At 32.0% G+C, this 21,285-nt stretch overlaps 3 pseudogenes across 3 annotated transcripts; 1 reads left to right on the top strand and 2 right to left on the bottom strand.

Moving 5' to 3' along the window:
• The first annotated feature begins 1,170 nt into the window (after window positions 1-1,170).
• Window positions 1,171-1,765, top strand: LOC308658874 (ubiquitin carboxyl-terminal hydrolase isozyme L5-like; annotated as a pseudogene). The gene has a single exon. The product of its transcript is annotated as a ubiquitin carboxyl-terminal hydrolase isozyme L5-like (transcript).
• A 1,764-nt stretch (window positions 1,766-3,529) lies between these two features.
• Window positions 3,530-4,482, bottom strand: LOC308658812 (olfactory receptor 6C3-like; annotated as a pseudogene). The gene has a single exon. The product of its transcript is annotated as an olfactory receptor 6C3-like (transcript).
• A 3,417-nt stretch (window positions 4,483-7,899) lies between these two features.
• LOC308658246 (olfactory receptor 6C3-like) lies at window positions 7,900-17,565 on the bottom strand (annotated as a pseudogene). The gene is made up of 2 exons: window positions 17,202-17,565; window positions 7,900-8,458 (listed from the first exon to the last, which is right to left on the bottom strand). The product of its transcript is annotated as an olfactory receptor 6C3-like (transcript).
• Between the last annotated feature and the right edge of the window lie 3,720 nt (window positions 17,566-21,285).

The raw sequence follows: 21,285 nt of genomic DNA, 5'->3' as shown, positions 1-21,285 counted from the left end.
AATATTTCAAATGAAAATCAGTGTATTGGAAATTTATAAATCTGGTTTGTGATATTAGAGAAGTAGACTTATCCCATAATTACAAGGTGTAATCTCTGAAATATTGAATTCTCAACATCTACTTCACTTTGTTCATTTGCTATAAATTACAAATATCACTACTTATTTTCTAAGGGAATTTATAAAATTTATAAAATAAATCCTGCATTTGATTTGCTTAATACAAAAATAGAGTAAATAGAATATTATCACAAGAGATGTCATTTCTTATCCCTACTATTAAAAACTCTAAAGTCATTTCTAGACTCTCAATTTCAGTTCTTCAGTAAGTTAAGTTAAACGTTCACCAATTTATCATAATTCCAGTCATTTTTTCATGTGCAGGTTTCCTTTATTACTGCATATTAATTATACAGAATGATGGGATTCATTATGGTATTTTGTACTTGCTTATAACATGATTTAATCTGATTGATTTTATTTTTCTTGTTAAGTTTTACATTTTATGTTCTCTCATATGTATATAATTTTGTAGTTATTTAATATATCTAAAGAAAAATACCTTGGAGTAATGAAAAATATCAATTATATATACCTCATAAAATTGTTGAAAGAATTAAATGAGCCCCTAGGTTTTATTGAAAAAATTATATCAAAAACTACACTCTAGATTTGTAGGTAATGTCATCTGTTTCAAGAATTAGTGCTCCACTGCGGGTTTGCTGAGATCTGTGACCCATGGCAGCTGGTGCTGGAGGCAGCAGAGAAGGCCACGGAGTCCTGCAAGGCTGGGGAGTGGTGCCTCATGGAAAGTCTCTCCTGGGTCTTTACCGAGCTCATTCAAGGATTCGGTTACCAAGGGGCCCAAGTAGAAGAAATATGGAGTTTAGAACCTGAGAATTTTGAAAATTTAAAGTTAAATTTTGAACAAAAAGTTAAATTTTGAAAAGTTAAAGTTAATTTTTCTTCTCAAGTGGCAGCCAGAAGGACCAGGATGCACTGTGTTAAGGAGTTCAGACTTGACACGATATATTTCGCGAAGCCAGTAATTAAAAATGCATGTGCAACTCAAGCCATTGTAAGTGTGTATTGAACTGTACCCATCAAGATGTCCATTTAGGAGAGACATTGTCAGAGTTTAAAGAATTTTCACAAAGTTTTGATGCAGTTATGAAGGGTTTGGCCTTCAGCAATTCGGATATGATTCAACGGATACACCATAGTTTTTTCAGACAGCAAACATTTGAATTTGATGCAAAGACATCAGCCGAAGAAGGAGATGCTTTTCACTTGTTTAGTTATGTTCCTGTTGATGGAAGACTGTATGAACTGGATGGATTAAGAGAAGAACCAATTGATGTAGTTGCATACAATCAAGATGACCAGATGAGTTTAGTACCACCAATCATAGAAAAAAGAATACAAAAGTACAGTGAAGGTGAAATTCGATTTAACTTAATGGCCATGTTTCTAACCGAAAAAAATGATGCATCAGCAGAAGGTAGCAGAGTTACAAAGACAACTTGCAGAGGAACCTATGGACACAGATCAGGGTAGTAATATGTTAAGTGCCATTCAATCAGAAGTTGCCAAAAATCAGATGCTTATTGAAGAAGAAGTATTAAATTTAAAAAGATAGAAGATAGAAAATATCAAAAGAATAATTATCTGCCTTTCATTATGGAATTGTTCAAGACTTTAGCAGAATACCATCAGTTAATACCTCTTGTAGAAAAGGCAAAAGAAAAGTAGAATGCAGAGAAAGCTCAGGAAAGCAAAAGAAGAAAATACTTTGGGATGTGTACATATTTCTGCTTTTACACTTATTATTTTATGGCAACATTAAGTATGAGGAACTTTGAGCAACATCCTATTTGACTCAGTGCATGTTTGGCAATAGTACCAGTCTGCCTTGTCTTTAATGCATGATTAATAAACTTTATCCTTATCTGAATCATACATATACAGTGCATATTAAATATAAGTGATACTGAGAGTGCTTGTCCAGATTCCATTCTTTGGCTCTGGATCTGAGAACTCTTGTTGGTATTCTGGATATAGAACTACACTAATGAAACTAGAAAATGCACAAATGATATTTTTTACCTGTAATTGTTCTAATTCATCTTTTGATTTTTTTAGCATAAATACTTTTGATTTTTAAATGTCAGATCTTAATTAAACATGGTATTCTGTTTCTTCTTATTATTAATGGAAAAAATCAATATTTCCATATATGATATATGTTTTGAGGATCTTAAAACTGAATTTTTCCTCTTAAACCACTTATTTGATTTTAATGAAGTTCATTTGAAAAGAGCATGACTGCAGTTTCTAGTAATTTCCATTGCTGCCAGTAGAAAAGATATGGTTATATATCGTAATTTTATTTTAGCAAAGTTTCTTCAAGTGTTTTGTAGGGAATCTGACCATGAGAATATACAGGGAAGTGTTCCTCTTGTGAGCTAACTCCTGCTGGGCAACTGGCTCTGTTTCCCATCTTTAGAACACCCTGCCATTTCTCCTAGGAACTAATACATGTGCTATGTCTAGCTGCTGTGGCAATGCCACTAGAGTCTTATCAGCCTTGCCCTTGATCTCAGGCACACAGCTCCTGGGAATAAAAAAACTCTCTTGTTAGACAACCACAATGTTTCACTGAGACTAAACCTGTCCTCATAACAGTAACTTTATACAATGGACTTTCTTAAGAGCTACACAAAACTCCTAACATTGTACATTCCACCTTTGTATGTAACTCAGGAATGAGTTGCATAGTGTTGCTAAGTCTATAACCTGCCTAATGGCACAATGAACAATATGTACTAGTGATGCCAATGACCTAAAGTAACCTATTGATATAAATAAAGCCTGACAGCTTGGCCTCTCTGTCATTCTCCCACTTCTTTTCCTGTCTCTGCATCTTGTTTCTGCGTCTCCTTTTATTTTCCATAGTTTACCATGGTATATCTGCTTCCTCATTCATGATTGCAAATGCATTGTTACATCAATTATTTTTTCCTCCTTGTGAATAAAGAAGTATGACTTGTTTTTTAAAAAAAGAATTAGTCGACCGTATAATAATACTGAAAAATTTATTTCATCTTCTCCTCTCATCCTCTTAATACTTCTCCTCATCATTGTCATAATTACTTTTAGCATTAAAATTTATTTTTATTACCAGGTAAGAATGAAAATTTCTGAAGTCCACATTTATCTTGACCCACTTTCCATCAAACTAAATGTCTTTTGTCTGATCCAAAGCAAACTACTTCTATTTAAAATTACATTCATTAATCCAGTTTTTCTCCTTTGCCCAAATACATTTGAATAAAATATTTGAAATATTAGAAAATTCTGAAGCAATATTTAGCTTTATAGAATTTATTAAGAACAATATGGGGGAAATTCTAAGAAGGACATGGGGAAGAAAAATCCTAACAACCATAAATGAAGGAAAGTTTGGGGAGGTTGTACATAACAGAAAACATTTACAAGAAATTTATTTTTCCTAACATTACTAATACTTTCATTTACCAGAGAGAAGCATCACTTTCTGGATGGTGGCCTTAGAGGCTTGCTTCACTTGCTGATTCCTCAATGTGTATATAAATGGATTCATCATAGGAGCAACAGAGGTATTTAGAATAGCAACCCCTGTGGTCAATGATGTTCTTTCTTTTGCAGAGGGATTAAGATAAATAAATATGCAACTTCCATAAGAGATGGAAATGACAATCATGTGAGAGGAACATGTAGAAAATGCCTTTTTACTCTGACTGGCAAAAGGGATTATCAGTATTGTCCTCATGATGAACATGTAGGATAGATTTATTAATGCCAAAGTGAAAAGCAGAATCACTACTGCAGAGGAAAATTCAATCACTTCTAGAGCCATTTGTCTGAGCAGGATAATTGCAATAGAAAGAAATGGTCACAAGCAAAGTGATCTCATTGGAACCACAGTAATCTAATTGGATAAAAATAATAATTGGTGGGAAGATGTTTAGGAATTCTGCCAACCAAGCACAAAAGACAAGCAGTATGCAGACTCTCTTGTTCATGATGGTGGTATAATGCAGGGGTTTGCAGATGGCTACATAGCAAGCATAGGGCATGGCCGTTAGAAGGTAAAATTCAGTTATACTCAAGAAGATGGAGATAAACAACTGAGCAGTGCAATTTGTTTTTGAGCTCTGCAATTATTATATGAAATTGATTTGTCCTTAGTAATAATTGTGCCCAGGAATCCAGGGATACAGACAGTTGTAAAGATGATTTCTAATACAGAGAAATTCCTGAAAAGAAATACATAGGAGTCTGTAGATGGGAGTCCACCAAGGTGAGAGTGATGATTGTCATATTTCCAGTGACACTCAATATATATGTGATAATTAAACAGATAAAAATCACAACCTGGAACTCAGGGTCACCTGTTAGCCCTAGTAGAATGAATTCTGTGGGTACAGTGTGGTTTTTCATTGTCAATCCTTTTTTTCTCCTCTTTAGAACATAAAAATATAAGTTCCCCTATAATGTAAAAATATTAGCATGAGATTGAAGATAGAGCATAACACTTTAAAAAGATTCATAAAGATGAGTTTTATGTGAAGTAAAATAAAACCTTTTGTTCACAGTAACTCCCTCCCATTTCCATTGTATCTCACATCCAAATAACTTGTATTAGCAGAAGTTAAATATTGAACTCTCTTCATTGAAAATATATTGTTACAGACCATAGGTAAAAGCTTATGGTGATATTTAAATAGAAGCTATATCTTCCAGTATGTCTTTAAAATTTAGTTTATAATTATTTGCAAAAAATGTTTAATTTATAAAACTGTTGAAAATATTGTAATTGATGTTTTTCTTTCCTCAATCTTATAAAGCTAGTCTAGAATACAGTACAATTGAAAGAAGAGTTTGAAAAGTCTTCAAAGTTTATTTCAGCTTACATTCAGATATTATATTTTGAGAAACTCAAGCCCATGTACTTTAGGCAACTTTCACAGGTTTAACAACCTGTCACTGTAATAATCATCTACTTTAAAAACTACACGTTTATTTGGAAAATGTGTTAATATTATTTCCTAAATTTCCTATTTTAAGGTTTGGCTAATGTAATTACCCTCTATTCCTCATTTACTTTTCTAGTAAAAAGACTAAAAGGACAAGAAAGGGAAACTTCTTTTCCCAAAACAAATCATTGCCTAAAAATTTTTTCATTTATAAAATACATGGTTTAGTTATTTTTCCAATATTGCTGTAGCAAATGAACAAGTGGATGATCAAATTAAAATCTGCTGGGAAGAAGATATTCTTTCAGATAGAGAATGCCCACTTTCAGATAGAGGATCCCATTTCTATCACAGCATACCATTGAAACATAAGGAAAAATAAATTAAAAAAAAAAAAAACCCAGGCCTGTTGCTGTGTTCTTGTCTTGGGATGCTGTTGATGATATTTCCAGTAATAAATAACAAGTAAGTTTGTTATTCTTTAATTTAATACATACTCCATTTCATTTGTAACTTTCAAAATACAGTTTGCATATACAATTGCAGATTTAGAACCCCCGTAATATTAAAAATTAAATAATTGAATAATAACAAGCTAACTTTCTGGTCTTTCTTGATGATTTTACATTTTCTGGCAAATGTTGATTCGAACAATATAAAATAAGAACTATTTCTATCTATGTATGCTATAAAAATAGAGCTGGCCTATTTTTATCTGTCTCTTATAACTTTGGAAATCCATTAAGTAAACAAAGATTGCCAAGGAAACTCATCACTAAAAGATATAAATGAACCATTGACATATATCTTTTTTAAATTTTATTTTTAGTTGTCAATGCAACTTTATTTTATTTATTTATATGTGGTGCTGAGAATTGAACTCACAACCCCAGCCTCAGCTGTCTTATCAATATTAATAAAAAAGACCAGGGCTAGGATTGTGGCTCAGTGGTAGAGTGCTTTCCTAACATGTGTGAGGCACTCGGTTCAATTCTCAGCACCTCGTGTAAATAAATAAAAGAAAGTTCATTGACAACTAAAAAAATATTTTAAAAATATTGATGTCAGTACCTGTATTGATGTTAATAAAGTAAGTATATAAATAACATGTGGTATTGGATGTATAAAAGTTTGATTTAGAATTTGATTCTCCTATGGTTATTTGAACTTATGCTTTTTTCTTTGAGAAATTCTGGATCTTTAAGAACGTTAGCATATTTGCATTCCTTAAATTTTGGCAACCTCGTCAGATCTTCCTCACAATAACGTAGGGGTATGTTAGAAAATGCTGCCTGAGTTTCTAGTCTGACTTAAGTGTCTTCCGAAATGACCAGTGTTAAGGATCTCTGATGAGAGTTATCCTTCTATCATCATTTACATTTAGGAAGAGAATTCTTATGCCCATAGCTAATGTTATAGCAATATTTGCTAAAAGTTACATTTACTTCCTTTCACTGTATCATATACTTTCATTGAATTGTTGCTTATAGTTATGATATGACAACCTCTCACTGCTGGAATAGTTGTGAGCCAAGAAAATAAATAGTTAGAAATCTGGTATTAAATACTTAAACTTATGTATTTAAAATTGTTCTACACTGAGAGATATAAGTTTTATGACTAGAAAAGTATAACATTCATATATCATACATAAGTATATATGTAACACACATTTTCCATTTAGCAATTTCTTCTTATTTTTCATATATAACACGAATATCACACGTATGCAAAGCATGTGATATAAAATTTCAAAAGTGCAATCACTGATAGATTAAAATTTGACAGTATTTGAAAGTGGGATAGAAGAGAGAGAATAGGAAAAGTTGAGTAAGCAACTAGTTAACTCATAGAAAAATAAAATAGCACTGAGCTGTGTTGAATTTATGACTGATGGCATGCATTCATCTTTAAATCACAAAAATTCCTAAAGATTTAATTTCTCAGAGAGACATTACCATTTTAATTTCTTGTATTGGAATCCTTTGATTTCCAGATTTTAGCAGACTGTTGAGATATAAAGACTAAGAATCCTTTGGAATGTATTAGATTCATGTAATGATTTTTTTATAAATAATTAAAACAATTTTTATATTTACTTTGTAAATTACAGTAGTCCACAAATTTAGAAATAAAGTGTATTAGTCTTAAAGTTTTCTAATCAATATTACTTGAAAAAAAAATTTTTAAAGAGGAACAATTGAAGTTGAAATTATCCTATGGTCTAACTATTAACTGATAACTCATGACAAAAATTTAATTATTGAGTTGATGTTCATATGACTAACATAATTATAGTGAATCCTAAATTTATTTTGTGTATTTAATGAGGAACTCAATTTAAAGAGAAAATGAAAGTGGTGCCCTTCAATTTCACAAAGTTTACAACTCGATATTTAAGATATAATGTAATAGAACATTACATTATATTTAATAAACCAAGATATAGCCCATGTAGAATCTCAAAACATTATGACATTATCAATATTCACCTTGAAAACACGGGAGAAATTACACAGAATTTAAAGTTATACATCTGAAGTACAACATAGTGACACATGTACCTTTTATGGAGTGATATACACAGAATTAAAACTCTTTACCATATCATAGATTATGTTTTATATAAATACATACCATTTCAAGAAAATTCTGTAGGGGAAAATTTCAGCATATTTTTAAATACTCAGTAAACAATATGTTGGATATACTTGGGTGTGGGTGTGGAAAAATGGACTGGGGAAATCTCCAGTCAAATATAATGTGGCATATAAAGAAACCATTAGAAAACAAGGATAGTTAATAAAGATATTTATGAATTTTGAGATTTTACTAAGTTGTTTCTTACAGTGTCCCTTACTTTTAACAAATTTTCTTTCATTTATTTGTAGAATACCCTGCCCTGTGGAGCACATCCTTGCTTTACTTGCTGGTTCCTCAGGATGTAGATGAAAGGGTTCAGCATGGGGGCAACAGAGGTGTTGAGAATAGCTACTCCTTTAGTCAATGATGCCTTTTGGCAGACGGATTAGCATACATGAATATACAACTTCCATAAGAAATAGAAATGACAATCATGTGAGAGGAACAGGTGGAGAAAGCCTTTTTTCTCTGACTGGCAGAGGGAATTCTCAAAATTGTCCTGGAAATGTACATGTAAGATAAAACCACTAAAGCCAAAGTGAATACCAAAGTAACCAGAGCAAAGTAGAAACCAGTGTTTCTAGGAGCCATGTATCTGAGCAAGACAGTTGTAAGAGGGGAAAATAATCACATGCAAAGTGATCAATGACATTGGAAGCACAGTAATCCAGCTGGAGCAGAAGCATCAGGGGTGGGAAAATGGTCAGAAACCCACCCAGCCAGGCACACAGCACAAGCAGGGTGCAGAGTTTCCTGCTCATAATGGTTGTGTAATGAAGGGGCTTGCAGATGGCAACCTAGTGGTCATAGGACATGGCAGTGAGAATGTAAAATTCTGTCACTCCCATGAAAGTAAAGAAAAAGAGTTGTGCTGCACAATTGTTATAGGGAATGGTCTTATCCTGGGTGAGACTAGCACTTAGAAAACTAGGAATAGATAGAGTTGTAAATGAGATCTCTAAGAAAGAGAAGTTCTGGAGGAAGAAATGCATGGTAGTCTATAGAGGGGATTCCACCAAGATTAGAGTGATGATAGTCAGATTCCCAGTGACATTTCATATGTAAGTGATAAATAAAAAGATAAAAATTCCAATATGAAGCTCAGGATAATTAGAAAGGCCTAGAAGCACCTTCTGTGATCTCTGTGTGGTTCATCTCTCTCTCTTTCACTTTGTTCCTGTTTCTTAGTCTCTCCTTTTTCCTCTTTTAAAGCTATTGGGGGTACAACAGAATTAAATAGAGAAGAAAGATATAATTTATTATGATCAGTACAGTCCTTATTGATATAATTCTAAAATATGTTCCACAATCTGTAACAATTTTGATTATATTCTTTTCATTATATTTTAATACATATTTGTAATAATATTATTTGTAATAATATGACTATTTAATGTAGTAACCTGGAAACATGTTCACTTACTGATTTATATTATAATTCTCTCAAAATCTGTAAAGTTTGATGTCTTTGATTATTTGTTAGAAGTGTGTGTGTGTGTGTGTGTGTGTGTGTGTGTGTGTGTGTGTGTATACATGCAGGCACACAGTATACAAACTTTTTTTTCATTTTGAGCTTAAAAGAATATGTTATTTATTTTTCACTTGGCTTTGAATCATAATTTCAAAAGTACTTGCCTTAGATTTTAGCAGCTCTGTCACTTGGGTTATAGCACATTATAGTTTCCATTTGAACATCATACTTCCTTATCTCATAAGTTTTATGAAAAAGTGTTTTCTTGATTTGTCATTTTGTCTGACATGAGCCATTCATTCCACTGATTCACTCATCCACAAGGATGTCTAGAAGTGTACAGGAAAACATCTTCAATTCACCTTAACCCATTCAGTTAGCCCCCAGCTCTTCAAACACAGGAGAGGTATGCTATTCTGTGGATTTAGTCTGCTAAGTCCTGATAGCTGTCTTTTCCATATTGTAGATGTTCAAATTTCTGCTGTGAAGGACAGAATGTAAAATCATTGCTTTTTTTGTCAGACACTAGCAATGTTCACACTAATCAAATTTGATTTTATATTTTCTCTATTTTATGAGAATGGAAGGGAAGTATTTTAGGAAATAAAGATGCAATGTCAAAACTTTCAGAAAATGTGACAATACACTATGTTCCCCTCCACTAATTTGATCTAGAAGTTTAAAAAAGTAATATTTAAAGAAAGAACAGAAAAACATATGATAAAATTGGGTATTATGATTTTAGATTATTAAATCACTATCCTGCTTCCAACTGATTGTACATTTTATCTCAAATACTTTAACTCTACTTGGTTTGTTTTCCAAAGGTTTAATCTCCTGGGAACAAGACAAAGGTCAGGCCACATCTCTGCTATCTTATCAACCTCAAGGGATTTTTGTTAGCCATCCTTCAGTTTCTCAGAAGCCTCCTAACTCTTCTCTATTGTGGCTCTCCCTTGAGAATGGTATTTTTGTATTCCACAGAGAATCTACAATGCTGTCTTAGACAAACTATGTATTTCCATTAATTGTGATTACTTAATATTTTATTAGTATGTAATATTTCATAAGCAATAAAAATAACTATGAAGCATACTTTGTTACAAAACCTGAATTCTAAATCTAAATATTTAATCATATTTTTAAATATAAAAAATGTCTACATAATCCTTTTTGATTGTTAATACTTTGTTAGATGTTGGTCCCCTGTAAACTAAAGGTTATTCTATAATGGTCAGTTTAAAAATAACTATTATGAAGTACATATTTTTTCATAATTAACAAAATGTTATTACATACTTTAACTAATTTCATCTTCATTGCAGACTGCAATATTTAATTGCTTTGTCAAATTTCCTCATCTTACTACTCATCTTGGCTTTACCTTTATTTATCATCACTTCAATATTTTAATAGGAAATAACCACAAAATGATTAACCTTCATTAATATGACATTCTGGCTAGTGGATTACACATATTATTCTCTTTCATGTTCTTCATGCTTCTCAAATATTTCTATAACGAAAATATAATATCAGACGTGTTTGTTTTTCATTGCTGTGGTTCATATACCTGACAACACTAACTTAAGGAGGAATGTGATTTGGGCTTCATGGTTTTAGAAGTTCAGTTCATGGTCAGCAAATTTCATTACTCTGGGCCCCAGTGAGGCAGAATGTCATGGTGAAAGAGCCATGGTGGAGTAGAACTTCTCACTTCATGGAATCCAAGACAGAGGAGGAGGAGAAGAAAGAGCGAGAGAAAGGAGACAGAGAAGGGGCAGGAGAGGATCTGAGGAAACAAGATAAATTCCTCAAGGGCATGACCCCTGTGATATACTTCCTCCACTCCAATCCTACCAGCCTGTAGTTACCATTCAGTATTATATTAAAATTATTCATCCATCAAATGTATTAATCCACTGATGACTTTCCAGCTATCATCATCTAATCATTTAACCTCTGAACATTCCTTTATTTTATTTTATATGAATTTAATGGATCCCTTCATATCCAAATCATAACATTAGATAATAGCACATACATTTAATATATAATTACACAAACTAATAACATATTATGTAATACAAATCATTAAATATATATAAATCTCCCATAGTAAATAGATTTAGATATTTAATTCAGGTTAATAGCATTTTCCCCTTTGTTCTTTTAAAACTGTTTCAGAAAGGAAATACATGCTTAACAAAGTTTTCAAAATTTTCTGAGCAGCCCATTTGTGATGAACAGTTGACTCCATTAGTTCATTATATGCTACAAAATTGTAATATTTCCAATGTATCATTTACCATTTGCTTATTATTATTACAACTACTAGAGAAAAGTTCAGATAAATGCTTTCTCTGTTGTCTATTCAGTATTCTGAGTTGGTTCTCAAGTATACTATGTTGAATCATATGGAAATATGAATTTATAACTTTGAAATTCTATTAGATCACATTAGTATTTGACATAAACATATCACAGAAAATTAAAATTAACAATCTGAGCTCTTTGGAGTGCTTCAGTTATGAGCAAAGTGTTGTTTGTTTGTTTTGCTTTTGTTTTGTTTTGTTGATGTTTTTTGAACACACATTTTAAATTTTGATGGCTTTCTTCTAATCTACTACATTTTCCAGATTCATAATACAGCACTTTCCTGCTGTCTTCTTACACAATTTGGAATGGTTATCTGAGATAATACTCTGTCCTTAATTTTGTCATATACATCCTTTAAAATGTTAAGGTAAATTTCTTCTGTCCCTAGTTGCTTCGCATTTTCAACATGAATGGGTGCTGGATTTTGTCCAAGGTTTTTCTACATCTGTTTAAATGTTATTATAATTCTATTTATGTGGCAAATCACATTTGTTGTTTTATATATGTTGAGCCAACCAGAACAGTCAGGCAAGAGAAGGAAATTAATATATATATATATATATATATATATATATATATATATGAAGAAGTCTAATTATTTCCATTTGATGATAATGTGATCCTAAATCTATAAGACTTGCCCTGGAAAAGAAAGAAAGAAAGAAAGAAAAAAAGAAAGAAAGATCCACCAGAAAACTCAGAGAGCTGATAAATAATTCAGCAAAATATCAGAATTGAAGACCAACATTAATAAATCAATAGCTTTTCTATACTCCAATGGTGATGTTGTTGAGAAAGAAGGAGCTCTATGATGAAAATTACAGACCTCTGTGAAAAAAATGAAGAAGATCTTAGAAGATAGAAAGGCCTCCTATGTTCTTGGATAGGCTAATTAATATTGTCAAAGTGGCCATACTATCAAAAGCAATATACAGACTTAATGCAACCTCCATCAGAGTACCAATAAAATTATTCACAGAACTAGAAAAAAGTATTCCAGAAAATCATTTGGAAGTCTAAGAGACCCAGAATTGCAAAAGCAATCCTGAGCAAAGAAGAGCATGGGTGAACAAATCATAATACCTGATCTCAAATTATACTATGGACTTATAGTAACAGAAACAACTTGTTGTTAGCATTAAAATTGACATAAAGACCAATGGAATAGAATAAAATCACAGAGACAAACCCAAAAAGACAGAATCATCTGATACTTCACAAAGGTGTCAAAAATATATGTTGGAGAAAAGATAGCCTCTTTAAAAAATGGTGGTAGGAAAACTGCTCAGCCATATGTAGAGTAATGAAATGAGATCCTAATCTCTCCTCTTGCACAAAACATCATCTCAAAGTGAACCAAAGACCTAGGAATTAGACCATAAACTTTGCAACTGTTAGAAGAAAACATATGGTCAATAACTCAATATATTGGTTCAGGCACCAACTTCCTTAAGAAGGCCTATAAAACTCACAAAATAAAACCCAGATAAATGAGTAAGAAGGAATCAAAACTAAATATCTTCCAAACAACAAAGGGAACAGTTAAGAGCATGAAGAGAAGAGCCCACAGAATGGGAGAAAATTGTTGCCTGCAACTCCTCTGACGGGGGATTAATACCAAGAATATACAAAGAACTCAAACACTTAGCACCAGTAAAACAAATACCTTAATTAATAAAGGGGCAAAAGAAGTAAACATACACTTTTCAAAAGATGAAATACAAATGGTCAACAAATACACACACAAAAATGAACATCTCTAGAGATGACAGAAACACAATCAAATTATATTGAGATTTCATCTCAGTTCTACTAGAATGGAAATCATCAAGACTACAAATAATAATAATTCTGGTGAGGATGTGCAGAAAAAGGTACACTCTTTGGTTTTAGGTGGGACTGCAAATTTATACAAGGACTCTGCAAAGTAGTATGCAGATTCCTAAAATGATTAAGAATGGGACCTATAAGACCCAGCTCTTCCACTCTGCAGAATTTATCTTAAAGCACTAAAATCAACCCAAGAGAGTGATGTATGCATACCAATATTAATAGTAGTGCAAATCACATTACCCAAGTTATAACACAAGCCTAGGTTCCTGTCAACAGATGAATGGATTAAGAAAATGTGATATATAGGCCCATTTAAGTTGTTACCAGTCAGAAAGAAGAATGGATTTGCTGCTAAATGAGTAGAACTGGAGAACATCATGCTTAGTGAAATAATCCATATTCAGAAAGTCAATGGTCAAATGATTGCTGTCTTATACAGCAGAAAAAGCAAAATAAATGTGTGGTGGGGATCCCAACATAACTGGCATAAGACTTTTAATATATATGTTATATATTATATATATATATATACACATACATACAAACACACACACACACACATACACACACATACACACACACATACACACACACACACTATTTTTTGAAAACTTAATCTTACCATAATGTTTAATGAGAATGGACCTGAAGGACAATATACTTAGTTACATAAGCCAATCATTGTAGTACAAACACTGAATGATTTTACCTATATGAAGTATCTAAAGCAGACTCATAGAAGCATAAAATAGAATGCTACAGGACTGGCAGAAAAGGAAATAGGAGTTTCTATTCAAGGGGTGTATAAAATTTCCAAGATGAATAAATTCTAGAGATCTGCTGTACAATATTGTGCCTCTATTTAATCATGCTGTATTGTGATTTTAAAATTTGCCAATGTGATTAGATCTTACATTGAGTTTTCTTATTCCAATAACAAATATTATCTGAAAGTGTTCAAAACTATCTCACTGTGTCTAGAGAAAATTATAATAATTGCTGGTAGTCATTAATATAGGTAATTATTCTATGTAATCTACATATAGATTTGTTTTCATCCTCATAATGTTATTTATGCTTCATTTATTTGATAGTATTCCTTATTTATTTTGGGGAAATATGTACTTTGAGGTTACAGAAAGATAAGTTTTTCAAATATTTACTTCCTAACATAAAAATCGCAATTCATTTGGAAGAAATTTAATTTACAAGTCATGTACAATTTTCCTCCAAAATTTGGAATCCCTTTTTATCTCTTTCAGCAAATTTCATACTCAATCTCTCAATTGATTATAACATTAAAAATGTACCTCCATTGATGAGAATTACAGTAGGTTTTCTCACATGTTAAAATACTTCTCAGTATCCATATTTTCAAGTTTGTCATACACACAGACACACCCACATCTTTATTAAATACTTTGTAAGTATTTTAAGCATAATGTGTGGAATAGAAATTTTAACAAATGAAATCATGACTTTATATATAATGGAATATTTTTCATTGCAATGAAGCTTTTATTTTTTACAAGACAGAAATTTTCAAAATTTTACTTAAATATCTATTAATTTGATTATATGCCCTGTATCTAAGTCCAAAACATGAGGATACCTATACCCATATCTATATATTTTTCATGCATATAATATGTTCAAAAGATCTATATGTTAAGAGATTTTATATATATATATATATATGCATATGTATACTTATATATCATTTTTTTATTATTTTCAAGGAGCATATGTGTGTGTGTGTATATATATATATATATATATATACACACACACGTATATATACACATATATACATGCAAACACAGGCATGCTCATATTCAGAAAAGAGCTTAATCACAATGGAATTTCAGAAAATAAATTTATCCCATGTATCCAATGCTTATTTCTTCATTATTTTCTATAACATCTGTTCATTATGTCCTTGTATGTGTATATATACATATGTATGCATATATTTTTATGTGTGTCTACCTATGCATCTACTGAGAAATTGTAGGGTTTGGAAATATGAAAGTCTATTTAGCATCTAAATCTAGAGATGCATTATCAATGATCCATGCTACTTTGTGAATAGACAAGAAGCATTTTTCTTGGTTTATTTTAATTTTTAACTTATGAACTATTGTTATTATTATCATTATTTTTGTGGTGCTTGGTAATAAAGTTGGACCTTGCACATTCCAGGCAAGTCCTTTACCATCGAGCTCCAACCCTAGACAATTTATTGTTTTTTTTTTTTTAAGGTATTTATTTATTTATTTTTTCCTTTTTTTTTAATTTATTGGATGTTCACAACATTACAAAGCTCTTGACAAATCATATTTCATACATTAGAATCAAGTGGGTTATGAACTCCCATTTTTGCCCCAAATACAGATTGCAGAATCACATCGGTTACACATCACATTTTTACATACTGCCATATTAGTGACTGTTGTATTCTGCTACCTTTCCTATCCTCTACTATCCCCCCTCCCCTCCCCTCCCATCTTCTCTCTCTACCCCATCTACTGTAATTCATTTCCCTCCATGTTTGTTATCCCATTCCCCTCATAACCTCTTATATATAATTTTGTATAACAATGAGGGTCTCCCTCCATTTCCATGTGATTTCCTTTTTTTTCTCCCTTTCCCTCCTGCCTCATGTCTCTGTTTAATGTTAAACTTTTCTTCCTGCTCTTCCTCCCTGTTCTGTTCTTAGTTGCTCTCATTATATCAAAGAAGACATTTGGTATTTGTTTTTTAGGGATTGGCTAGCTTCACTAAGCATAATCTGCTCTAGTGCCATTGTTTTTTAAATGAGTAAAATTTACAGTTTTCATTCACTTATGTAGCATTTAAGATGTTTCCTAGAAAAAAGTGCAAGAAAATTTCTATAGAATATAAATAGAATTACAATTTATATTTTGGTGTGTATTAAATAAAATATATAAATATTTTGTAATTTGTGTCACTTGTGTATGAGGTATCTTCTTGTCCTGACCACAACTCAAATTGCAATTTTCTTTGTAAAATAATTATTGCTTGAGAAGTTGTAATAAGCAACCCCAGAAAAACATGGTATCAGAAAGGTATACAAAAATAATTTAAATTTGGTGAGACATATATTAAACAAATGTGACAGTAAACTTGTTAGGAAAAAAGAGGGAATGAACAAGAAGGACACAAAGGGAAATGCTGATTTGAATTGGCTACTGAAATTTCATTCTCTTGTACTTTTAATTTCACATTAATGTGCCTTTACCTGAAGACACCACGTCTTTCCGTGTACTTGTAAAAACCACAATCTTCCTTGCCATGTTCATGAAGGCTTGCTTGACCTGCTGATTCCTCAGGCTGTAAATAAAGGGGTTGAGCATAGGAGCCACTGAAGTGTTTAGCACAGCCACTCCCTTGCTCAGAGACACTCTCTCTCTTGCTGAGGGTTTAGTGTACATAAAAATGCAGCTGCCATAAGAGACGGAGATGAAAATCATGTGAGAAGAACACGTGGAAAAGGCCTTTGTCCTCTGACTAGTAGAAGGAATCTTCAAAATCGTTCTGATGATATATATGTAGGACAGAATTATTAAGGTCAAAGTGACCATCAGAGTAAACACAGCACAGGAAAACCCCATTATCTCTAGGAATTTAGTGTCGGAACAAGAAAGTTGGAGTAGGGGGAAGTAATCACAGGTAAAATGGTCAATGATATTGGACCTACAATAATCAAGCTCTAGCAGCATCATGAGCAAAGGGAAGATGATTAAAAATGAGGCCAGCCAGGAAGCAAAGACAAGCATTGTGCAGACTTTGCAATTCATGATGGTCATGTAGTGCAGAGGTTTGCAGATGGCAATGTAGCGATCATAGGACATGGCAGCCAGAAGGTAAAATTCAGTGACTCCCAAGAGAATGAAAAATAAACAACTGAGCTATACAGTTGTTAAAAGAAATGGTTTTATCTCCTGAAATAATGGTGCTTAGGAACTTGGGTATACTGACGGTTGTTAATGAAACTTCCAATAGAGAGAAATTCCTGAGGAAGAAATACCTGGGAGTCTGAAGATGGGGATCCAGCAGAGTAAGGGTGATGATGGTCAGGTTCCCAGTGATGCTGAGCATGTAGGTGAGGAAGAGAAAGATGAATATTACCACCTGGAGCCTGGGATCATCTGACAGGCCCAGGAGGATAAATGCTCTTACTTCTGTGTGGTTTCTCATCTGGCTTTCAGTTGTTTATGTTTGCTCTTGTCAAACCAATAGAAGAAAATGCACACAAAAAACTTCGTTTGATGATTAATAAATATCCCAGTGTGAAGCTGGAATTTTGCTGAAATATTCTGCCATTTCCACCTTCAAGGTAAATGGAAAGCCACCTGATAATGACAACGACCCTTTAATTTCCACTCTTACAGTGAAAAACTCTTTAGTTAAGGTAGATTAAAAACTGCTTTAGTATCAATATTCCAGTGAGGTGTCCTTTCACCACGTTAGAATGGTTGTTGTCAAACACACACACACACACACACACACACACACACACACAAACACACACACACGAGGAAATACTGAGGATAATATGTGGAGAAAAATTCTTATAAACTGTTGGTAAGAATGTAAATTAGTACAGCCACTCTGAAGGATAGCACATAGGTGCAATAACTGAAAATAGAACTACCAAATGATCCAGCCATGCTACTACAGGGGATATATAAAAAAGAAATTAAGTCATTATACTAAACACATACCTGCATGCCCATGTTTATTGTGGCACAACTCACAATTATAAAATATTAAGGGCCTAGGTGCTCTTCAACAGAGGAATGGATGTATTAAATGTAGTATGTCTACTCAAAGTAGTAGTATTCAACCACAAAGAGGAATGAAATCATTTGCAGCAAAATGGATGGAATGAAATGCATTATTTTTAGTGAAATATGCTAGACCCAGGAAGACAAGTATCACTGTACTCTCTCATATTTGGAATCTAAAAAACAAAACAAAATAAAATAAACAACCAAGTAGAATAGTAATTAGTAGCAATTAGGAAGGATGCAGGGATGGGTTGATGGGACAGTGGAAGAAGGGTCATTGCATATGATCAATGAATGTTGTATATATCTACATAAATATCACATTGATTTTCATTAAAATGTATAATTAATATGTGTGCATAAAATAAGTTTAAAGATAATAAGAAAATAATTTGGTATTATACAGCTTAAAATGGTAGGGCTAACTAAGGTTTTAGTCAGACTTTTCTGATTCCAAATGTTACGTCTTATCTTTCATACCTGGGTCTGCAAAATATCTTCCTTTTAGGACAATGCTCCAATCTCTACAGACATTTTCCCTTATGTAATAGTTTAGTTTCACTAAAAATTACCAAAAATGGAAAAGATATATAATTATTTAAAGTGATTTTTTTTATCCTTAGCCATCTACTAACATGTACTAATGCTAATAAACTTTCCAATTCTTCCTCCTATCTCATTGGAAGTTAGAAATCCTGATGCCATTGCCATAAGCAGCCTAGAAATGAAGGATAGAGGGGAGAAAGGAGCAGGAAACAATGAACACTGGAAGGTCTGAATCTGAGGTTTATTGGATGTAAAGCTCTTGCAAGATTTTATGACATTTTAGTCTATTTGTGTCACTTTTATGTTGTTTATTACTAGTCAACTTATTTTGTTTTCTAACTGAAGCAATATATCCTTATCATTGTTATTAATATTTGAGGATGGACTCAGATAAATAGATAAGCATACTCCAAGAAAACTTGCTTTAACATTTTTATTTTTATTTTTAAAATAATAAGTTCTAATGCTTTTTTTAGAGGTAAAGTTTAATGTTATTACCAAAGATATTTCGATATGAAAGAATGGGAATGTCTGGTTGTAAATCCAATTTACTCTTTAGGTCTTAAAATCACTCCTCTGTGCTCAGTTTCCTTATCTACAGTACAAATCAATCTCATTTGATAATTGTAAGATTTAAATAAGTTAATCTATGTGAAGCACTTGGAAATATGCTTAACATTTAATGGAAGTTGTATAGACATTTTCTATGCATAAAATATTCTCTAACCACTGAGAAAAATACCTTGGGATTAGGATGATGTTATGAGTCAAAGGCTATCTTAGATAAATAGGAACAAATACATTTTGTCCCAGGAGGATTACACAAGAGTAACAACAACAATAGACTAGGAATTATCTGATTGTACACACACTCTACACCCATCCCTAGCAGGATTTGATCATTGTACCTGAGAAAATTATGTATTCACAGCATATTAACGTTATCCATGGCTAGTTTGTTTTTCTGATACTCATTTGTAATAATCTTTCTGGAAGTGATTGTAAAGTTTTCAGTAAACTATAACTAGCACTGTGAGTGGCTCATTGTAATGACATCCCAAATCACCTCTTTCCATCACAGGAGGAATATCCATTGTATAATGTTATAAGAACCCCTAGTCCTTCCTCTCAACGCACCACACCTTTACTATGCTGAAGTCTCCTGTGAACTCTGTCCTTACCCTACTCATTCTTGAAAGGACAGGATCTTATCTTCAAAGCTAAAAGAAAGATTCATCCAGTTAATGCTGAGTTTGTTGTTGAAACAAATGCTGCCATCAGGCTCAGTTCCCTATTTTATGCTCTATTCTAGCCTGGGCAGTACTTATGTCTTATTTTTCTCTTATAAGATGTATTCTCACACATTACCTTACAAGATATGTTTAAACACTTAGCCCAATGTCCCTATATGGAATGAATTTAAAACAAAAATAAAGTAAGTGAAATCACATTTTATTGATACATAAATTTTTAAAAACTTCATTAAACATTATTTCTAAATTACTTTTGTAACATTTCTTTCAATTCTCTTTATGCCTCCTCCAGTAATACTACTTTTCCTTTGTGTTTTTTTTACTGAAATCAAGAGTTTTTCATAATACTTTGAAGTAATAAACTACTTTCCCATCAAATAGACAAGACTTGGTGACAGTCTCAATTTTAAAGTTCTTATAATAACTTAATGATATGGGAAACTCATACTTTTAAAAATATATTTACATTATTACTATTCCATAGTAAAATGTATGAATGCACTCTATTTATCCTTGTTTCCATCTTTATTGAGTATCTATATATATTTCTAATCTTTGTTAATTTTAACATTTTTGTGAATATTAATAATATCATGAGTCACTATTTTTTTGCTACTAATTAAAGTACTGAAGAAATGTAGGAGGAGCTGTGAAGGATGATATAAATAAACAGAAGAAGGCTTTATGAGAACATCACACAAAAATGAACATTTGTATAGAAAGTTTCCAAAGACCAAAGAAACAGACTTAAAGAAACTCAGAAACTCTAGCAGTAGGAGATTGAACATCAATAATTAAGTGTGGTATACTTTTCTATAAAAATTTGTAAATATTCAATGGATTGTTTTGATTTGTTAATATAAAATGAGCATGAAAAATTATGAGTATTTCTATTCCTTTGAAAGAAAATTAATTAAATACTGAATAAGATATATATGAGTCCTGATCCTTAAACTAAGGATGTGTTTATATGGAGGATGATGGGTATCTGCAGAGATCTAACTCATCATTTTAGTTTATTATTTATGAATGTAAACTCTATATTTTCTCCTGAAAGAACATGTCTTTGGTTATTTAGTTCTCATTTCATTTTACACATTACATCAAAATTATTTCTTATTTTCTTTCCAAAGAATCTGAGATAGATTCTTTGAATCATTCAAAATGAAATTTAATAGTGATAGTTATAACTTGTTAAATAAAATTTGCACTTTCCAAATCTCTATTATCAAATGAATATTAATAATGACCATATAAATAAAGCCAATATGATATGGGCAATATATTTAATTAGAAACACTATACTAAAATATATATTAGGTGTGAAG

This window comes from Spermophilus citellus (genome assembly GCF_964194105.1).
Source record: "Spermophilus citellus genome assembly, chromosome: 10".
Classification (NCBI taxonomy): Eukaryota; Metazoa; Chordata; class Mammalia; order Rodentia; family Sciuridae; genus Spermophilus; species Spermophilus citellus.
The sequence above is the reverse complement of the archived record's forward strand: the minus strand, read 5'-3'. Positions and strand labels throughout refer to the sequence as shown.